This window comes from Triplophysa rosa, unplaced genomic scaffold, assembly GCF_024868665.1.
Source record: "Triplophysa rosa unplaced genomic scaffold, Trosa_1v2 scaffold18_ERROPOS6875776+, whole genome shotgun sequence".
In the NCBI taxonomy this organism is placed as follows: Eukaryota; Metazoa; Chordata; class Actinopteri; order Cypriniformes; family Nemacheilidae; genus Triplophysa; species Triplophysa rosa.
In genome coordinates, this window is record NW_026634206.1 from 47,531 (window position 1) to 55,532 (window position 8,002).

The window sequence follows — 8,002 nt, forward strand, 5'->3', positions numbered from 1 at the left end:
AAAAGCACCGCATTTATCGAGTTTTCTAATCGTCTGTTTGCGCAAGTATTATTATATATGAAAACTATTATATTCAGTGGCTTCTCTTACTTTTCTTACTGATATTTAGTGCCAGTTTATTTAGGAAGTGACGGTTGAGTAGTTGGATGGAAACGGTGCTTATTCGCAAATGTTTTATGCGATATTCCAATTTTGCGCATAAGCTAAATTGGCAACTTTGGATGGAAACCCGGCTAGTGACAGGTTGTTGGAAACGCTGTTTTGTACTCATTTTATTCACGAGTTACCTGTCGTATGGTGCTGCTTCTTCCTGCCGGGAAAGAGAGACCTCGCTCTCGCGGGGCAGCACTGGCGACATTTTCCCACTGAATGAAAGCTAAGGTTTATCCGAGAAGTCGCTAGATTTGTGGCTATGCGCTTCTTCTAAACAAAAGCCGCTGGAGGGCTCGTAAAAGTTATTAAATCAAAAGACAGACTTCCTAATTTAGAAACACTGTTTTGTGTGTGCACCTCCATGTGCGCGGGAGAGAGAAGCGCACACGGGCAGAATGAATATGGCGCTGTTATGTGAGAATGTTTTCCCTTGCATGGGCCCCAAGCGCGCATGGGCCCCTGGGCCTGTGCCCATAATGCCCATTGGATAATCCGGCCCTGTTGCTTAGTTACTGAAAATGCATCTTAAAGAATTTGATTATTACATAATAATGTTATAGCACTTCTGATTTATTCGTTTATGCTTGGTAAAGTGATTACAGCTGTTATAATAGAAAATCGGTCAATTTTTTGGCAATTGAGACACACTTACACACTTGGCATACAAATTTGTATTCGTTGACAAACAACCATGAATGAGTTTTGTACTATGCACCCAGCATGCATTGTTTTTGGTTGTCACCATTGTTGAGACGAACAGGTTTATTCTTACTCTGCTAATCAATTTTTCCTGTGCACGATGTGTTGTTAAAGACTTCAATTATGGTTTTCCACATGTTCCTTTCGTATTGACTTTATTGACATAGTTATAAAGCAACGAGCAAAGGGTCAAAACCCCAACTAAAGCAAACACTGATCACCATAATGGTGACTCAACAAAAACCATCAACATGTAAACTTGTGTTAATTCTCAATAAGAACTTCTGTAGACGTAGAACAGAAATAAAGTGACAGTGGTGTCTGTAAGTGAAGGTGGTGATAGTGTTTGTGGACTTGAGAAAAACTCCTTGTAAAAACTATGGAATTTCACTGTTAATTTCCCAGGCATTTTTACAGTGTTTCTCCGTATTTTTTACAGACGTTTTCTGACAACAGGTTTTTTCCATGAAAACAACAGAATTTCACTGTTAATTTCACGGGCATTTTTTACAGTGGCAATAAATTAAGCGTTGCCTATAAATTACTGTAGAAATAGCATGTAAGGGCTAACAGTGTAGGTACATTCAGCTGAAGCAAATTAAACCACTTAGTATTGTAAATACTGAACCATTAATATTGAACCATTGAAAATCTATCAGATCTTTCACTTTAAAATCTTGTGTTTACAATGAAACAATCTCACAATGCTAGAGCCCCAACTGGTTAAGTACGAACAAAAACAGGTAATTCCTGTAAGCACAGGTGGGTTCTCACTATTGTGTGTGTGTGTGTGTGTGTGCGTGCGTGAGCAGTGTTGATTTAACACTGGCCATTTTACTGTGTACCTAAATTCACCCATGTTGAAACCCGTGACAGAATTTCAACGTTGTTTCAATTTTCAAAATCTAAACAAAATCCAACGTTGACTCAACCGTAACTTAACAATGAAATGTCTGCATTGTATTGAGTTTCATTATTATTATAGTGACGATTGAGTCATTAGTGATGAACATCTGCTGTTAACAAACACAATCACTGCAGAAAACATGTACAACAAGAAGTCATCCTGATTGTGTTTAGTGTTTCCTTTAGTTGGGCTCTTGATTCTAGCTTTCTAATAATTAAAGTTGTTCTCATAGTTGTTATTTTGTGCTTTATAAATGTCATTATTACAGTGAAAGCACAATTAAAATATGCTTAAATGGCAACAGCAATATACTGTAGAAGTTTTGGTAATATTCAGTTTGTCTTTTGAGCCTGTGATTAAGCAGTATAGCTGTACGCAATTACTGTTAAAGGGTAAACCAAAGTGCTCAACCGTTTAAAGGCTGAAGTCAGTTGTAGTTCTTGTGTTTCTCTTTTCTTCAGTGATGTTGATTGTTAACAGCAGGTGTTCATCACTAATGCTCAATCATCATTTCATTACTCACTTAATTATCTCATTTCACTTTAACTCTTTGAGGACTTGGATGTGACTTGAGACTTGCTTGTGACTTGAAAGGAATGACTTGGTTCCTCCTCTGGTGAAATCAGCTCATGGGTTCATGGGTGAAACAGAAATATGGCAGGACTTTTACTTTTTGGCCCCTGGACTACCCACCTCTGCTCATGACTCCCAGCATGCATTGCAGGTGAGCTGTATTAGTTTATGATTGTCACCATTGACATGCATTGCAGCATTAAGTTTTCTTTTGTTAATTCTCACCAGTTTCATACGCTGATTCTTCATGTCGAATTGAGTCATTCATTCATGATAGTCAGTTTGAAATCACACTCTAGTATCAGTTTTCTCACAACACTCTCAAAATTATGTATGTACTTTCAAAGTGATTAGATCACAACAAAGAAATAAGAATTGCCCAAAAAAGCACAACTAAAGTAAACACTGATCACAATAATGGTCGGTCGTTAAATTTAAAAAAAGTTACTAAATAGTTGCATTGACCACCTTTTTTGATGGTTTGATGTCATTCTAATTTTCATTTTTGACGTGCTTTTTGAAATCAATTTGAAGTAAATCGTCAATATTACATCTTTTTAACATCAAGGTGCTTGCTGGGTCAGACCACTACTGCCTAAGTGTACAGTTTTTGGCCACTTTGGGCATCATTCATATCCGTAATTGAGTAATTTCTTCTGGCTTGCTGAATTCAGACCATTATTGGGCCAAACTGTTTTGATTTGTGCTTTTTTTGGATGAATATTTCCATGCACTTAGATGCTATTTGAATGTAGCAAACACAACATGAAGTAAACAAAATCTCAATGGAAATCAGCCCGAGTATCTCCAAACTGAAACGAGTTTTGCATAAAAGCTATAGCATAAAGATTCGTGTGGGAAATAAAAGCCGAAATGTAGATTGAAAAATAGAAGGGTTTTATCTTCAGTCCTGTCTGTTGATGCAGGTAACCTCAAATGTTTTTTGTTTAAATTCAAGTTTTTTCAGTATTGTATTTAACATTGTACTTTAGAGCTTATCCACTAAATTATATGTTTTAATGTCTGTGAATTAATATGTATTTTTCATGTTATATGCAGATCTGTTACATACTGTAAATCCATCACCAATGGAAAGGCTGATTCATGTGCTGCTTTTATCAGGTCAGTGTAAATATTTACACAGTTTTGTTGCGTCTGTCTGTTTATATAAGCAAATAAACAAAAAAAATGTTTATTATCTTAGTTGTCAGAATTGGCAAACTGACTGTCTTTGTCGACGTTGAAAAGACGTCCTTTAGGGGCCAAAAGTGAAAGGTTTTAGTACTTCTTTTACTGACTTCTGAACGTCTGATATTTTTTATTAGATTTTTCACATGGAAATAAATGAAATGAGTAAGATTGTTTGAAATAAGACGGGTTCAATGATCTAAATGCAGTAAGCATACAATGATTCAATGTTAAAAATGTGTTAATGTTAATAGTGTTGAATAAGTGTCATTTTATGCACCCCGATAATGTTGAAACTTCATCAAAATTTCATTTTCCAATTAATTAAACATGTTTTTGAACAAGCTCAATCTTTATCAGCGCCCAAGTGTTCTTTTTTAAAACAACATTACAGCATTGAAAGGGAACTGACTTAATAAAAGTAAAGGATAAAGAGCCGAACTAATGGTGGATTTATCAAGTAATTACGGGTGCAAAAGTGACATTGATTCAGTTGCGATTAACACTTACAAATCTTACTGCATTCAAATCATTCAGCTCAATTTATTTTAAATACTCTTTACTCAATGTACTCAATTTATTTCCATGTGAAAACACGTTTTACAGAGGCCCGCTAAATGTCAATATGAAGATGTCTGAAAGATAAAGTAAAACCTTTCACGTTTGGCCCCTAAAGAACGTCTTTTTAACGTCGACCTTTGCTTGGGAGAAACTGCACTCACAGGAAACAACATTGAATCAATGTTATAAACTGTTGATTTGTCCATGTTAATTGCATTGAATCAATATGACTTTTGCACAATAATTTGGAAAAAATGTAAAAATTTCTACATAGCTGTGATCTGTGATTAGTTGTGTTCTTGACTCTTGTGTTTTCATATCAAGATTGTATTCGTCTGTTGTGCCAGTGTGCTAAAATTATATTGTGTGATTCTCAATGTGAGATTAAGCAATGTTACAAGCTATCAGACTTCTACGAATTAACAACAACCACAAACGCAAAAACCAACTAAATTCTTTAAGAATCAACTCAACAATGGTGACAATCAACAAAGGAAAGCTTTGTGCTGCAATGCATGCTGGGTAACATCATAGTACACAACTCATCCATGACTCCCAGCATGCATTGCAGTTGATCTGTTTATCTGAATTAGTTTGTTGAGGTTTGTATGATGAGTGTGTAGTCTTGTCAGTGTATTTTTACATTTGTCAATCAGAATATTCAGTACAACTGTAACATATTGCTAAAAGGCTTATGGTAGCTGCCAACTGTGTTGCTAGTGTGTCACTGTAAAAGCCTGGTCAGGTCTAACAGTTTTTTCATGGTTTCTAAGCGTGTTGTGACTTACTTAACACATATTAAGGTAATTTTATACTCACAGCCCTATCACCCAGTACAGTATTGTTATATTAAATACTTTCTCTCAACAGGTCTCTACATCCAGAGCGTCTCTTGTGAGTATGTCCTGATCCAGCAGCAGAAGACCTGGGATGAAGCACAAGTTTACTGCAGACAGAATCACGTTGACCTGGCCACTGTTCAAAGCACTGAAGACTGGACAAATGTACAAAGAGCAGCTGGATCTGCATTGACTTCTCCAGTCTGGACTGGACTCTACAATGACATCAATACCTGGCGGTGGTCTTATCAAGATGAGCCTTTGACATACTTAAGCTGGTTTTCTGGAGAACCCAACAACAGAAATGGAGTGCAGGAATGTGCTTCATTTTATGGTGGCACATGGCATGATATGGTGTGCACTGAAACAAAACTCTTTCTTTGTTACAATGGTAAGAAATAACGAACACATGTCAATGATTTGCATTTTCTGCGTGGGGTTTTGTTTATATTTATAAGAGTACATCTACTCTTAACATTGACCATGATGAATTTTAGACAGTGACCTGTTGTCTTTTGACAAAACAAAGCAGCTTTACAGTAAATACATATTGTACAAGCAGCAATGACTTTATAGCTTTAGGGTAAACTATTTTGTTATTGTCTGTTGAAACTCCAGCATGATTGCTCTAGACCAGCGGCTCCCAACCATGTTTCTGAATCTGGCACACCCATTTCAGATCTTAAAGCTGATAAATTGAAATAAGTTTGTTTGAATAGGAGACAAATGTGTGCTGGTGGCAGAGTTTGTAAACACTGGTCTCTCTTAGGTTAACAAACTAAACAGTACTCAAAATTTACAAATGTTATTTAATGAAATATTAAATTCTTATCTTATTACAGAGAATCAAGTAGGAGCAAACAGGTTTGTTTTAGTCACTGATGTCGCGAGGAGCTGGAGCGATGCTCAGATTTACTGCAGACAGCATCACACAGATCTGGCCACCATTCGTACTGAAGCTGAGAACGACCAGCTGAGTGTAATGAAGAGTTCATATTCATACGCATGGATTGGTCTTTTTAGAGACACGTGGAAGTGGTCAGATGGAACAAATGTCTCCATGTCCTCCATAAACAGGGTGTTCTCTTTTGGGGACGTAACAGATCAAGATCGACCTTGTAGTATCGTAACATCTGATGGTTGGATGGATGATTGGATCTGCTCAGCTTACCAAAATTTCATCTGTAAACTTCGTAAGTTCATATGTTATTTCAAGGCAGGGGTTTTCAAACATTTTCATGCCAAGGACCCCCAAATATGATGAACCTTTGGCGAGGGACCCCCTTTGTAAAATACATATCCATTTAAGCGTTCAAACCGGTTGACAAATACTAAGTGGGATATTATGAAGACAACATATTGTTTGTATAAAATAAACTGCAATAACAGAAGTAGAATTTGACAACTTTCAGTAGAATTTTATCATATTTGCTGTCTTTTGTTACTCAAAAATGTTCTGGGGGGTCCTTTGAACCCCTAGGGGTCCCCCTGGACAATGAAAGAACATAAATCATTGACATCATCTGTGAAACATGTGTAATGTTGTTTTACTAAAAGTCCAGCAGCAAAGAATACAACGTTGAATGTTCTTTCAGGTAAGAAGAAGCAGCTTGTGAGATTGGAGATGATATCTGGTAAGAATGTAAATGATCCTGCAGTGATGGGGACCATTCTACAGTCAGTAAGTATCAATGTGTGCATTTCACATTACATGGTAACTGACACATTTTACAGGTGTCACGCTCCATAAAAAAACACAGAAAGTTCAAAATCAAAATAAGACACAGATACTCTTGTGCAATTTTATATTCAAACCATCCAGACAGAGTGTTGTGTAGCAGCATTAATGAAGGATTGATTGTGTTCTTCAGTTGAAGCAGAAACTGAAGGATCATGGGATAGAGAAGGACACAACATTGACATGGAGACTGCAGCCTGATGAAAATGTTTTCACACCAAAACATTATGAAGATGAGGAAAGAACTTTCAACCAGACATACTGTCCACATTCTTTCTACTAACATATAACAGTGAGAGATCTGTGAAGTGATACATCAAATAATCTAAGTAGTCATTTTATATAAAGGGTTGTCAGTTAGTTCAAAATGTTATCATATTGCATTTTTCAATATTTTCAGAGAAAAGTCCTTGAATGAAAGTCATTTAAAGAGAATATTGTGTGAGACGAGAAAAGCATTGAATTGACAAAATGTGGCTTTGTTGTGTACACAGATTTGACAACTGAGCTGATCTTAAAGGAACAGTTCACCCATTTACCCTCAAGTTGTTTCAAATATGTAGTTCTTTGTTCTGATGAACACAGAGAAAGATATTTGGAAGAATGCTTGTAACCAAAATATTTTTTTACAGATTTGGAACAACCTGAGAGTGAGTAAATGATGACAGAATCTTTATTTTGGGGTGAACTGTCCCTCTAATTCTTCATGTTGTGTCATGACTGTTCCTGTAAACATTCTTTCAATAATCTAATAATGCAAGTTTAGTGAAAATATGAATAGCTATAGTAAATTGAATTAGATCGATTTTTTTATTTTAACATAACAACAATAATTTAATGGATTAGAGGCAGACGTGATGCCTTAAAAAGTTCACAGACTTGCCTGGTTGAAATGAAATGCTGCATCAAATAAACTGTAGGGTCAAAGGTTATGGGCCATTAGAAGCAGCTAGCAGCATCATTAGACATCTGCTTAAACACACAGACACTTTGAAGACACACACAGCACACACTTTTGGAGACATTAGTCGGTTCAAGTTATAAACAAAAACACTGATAGTGTTCAATATTATCTTGTCTAAAGTGCATGTTTACTCTTTGAAGTACACTAAGCTAGGAGAAATAAATGACAATGTGACATGCATCTGCATTTTAAAGCTGGATGTATGTGTCTTTCATGCATTAGTAACTGACAAAATGACATACATCTACATTTTAAAGATGGATGTATGTGCCTTTCTTTTTAAAGCATTAAAGAGGTTTCGCCACAGTTAAAAGCTGATGTAGGGAGCTTGACATTTAACTGTGGATGGTCAAAAGAGGATGGACTAACAAAAATAAGTG